Genomic DNA, 496 nt, shown 5'->3' on the forward strand with positions numbered 1-496 from the left:
TTTCCATAGGTTGGTGAGGGAGATCGCCTAGGATTTGAAAACTGACTTGAGGTTTCAAAGTGCAGTCATTGGTGCGCTTCAGAAGGCTAGTGAAGCATACCTCGTAGGGTTGTTTGAAGATACCAATCCGTGTGCCATCCATGCCAAGAGAGTCATCATTATGCCCAAAGACACCCACTTGGCTCACTGGATCTGGAGGGGGGAGCTTAAGTCAAGGTGGTTTTTATGGAATTTTGTAGTAAATTCTGTAAAATACTTTGGTTTAATTTGTGGTTTTATTTTTGGAAGAAATTGTTTATAATATGCTGCATTTGAGCTTGAGTCATTCTATCTTTCACTCAGGATGAGCGCTAAGAGTGACTAAGAGTGACTGTCCACAGACCTCGGGGATGTGAACACTGTGGCTCAGCAGTGACAAGCTGCCCAAGTGCCGAAGGTATGGGTGATGCCTCATGGGTCTCATGCATGTTTCTGTATGTTAATGACTTTGGGTGAT

Source organism: Psammomys obesus, unplaced genomic scaffold (genome assembly GCF_907164565.1).
Source record: "Psammomys obesus unplaced genomic scaffold, mPsaObe1.curated_primary_1811, whole genome shotgun sequence".
Classification (NCBI taxonomy): Eukaryota; Metazoa; Chordata; class Mammalia; order Rodentia; family Muridae; genus Psammomys; species Psammomys obesus.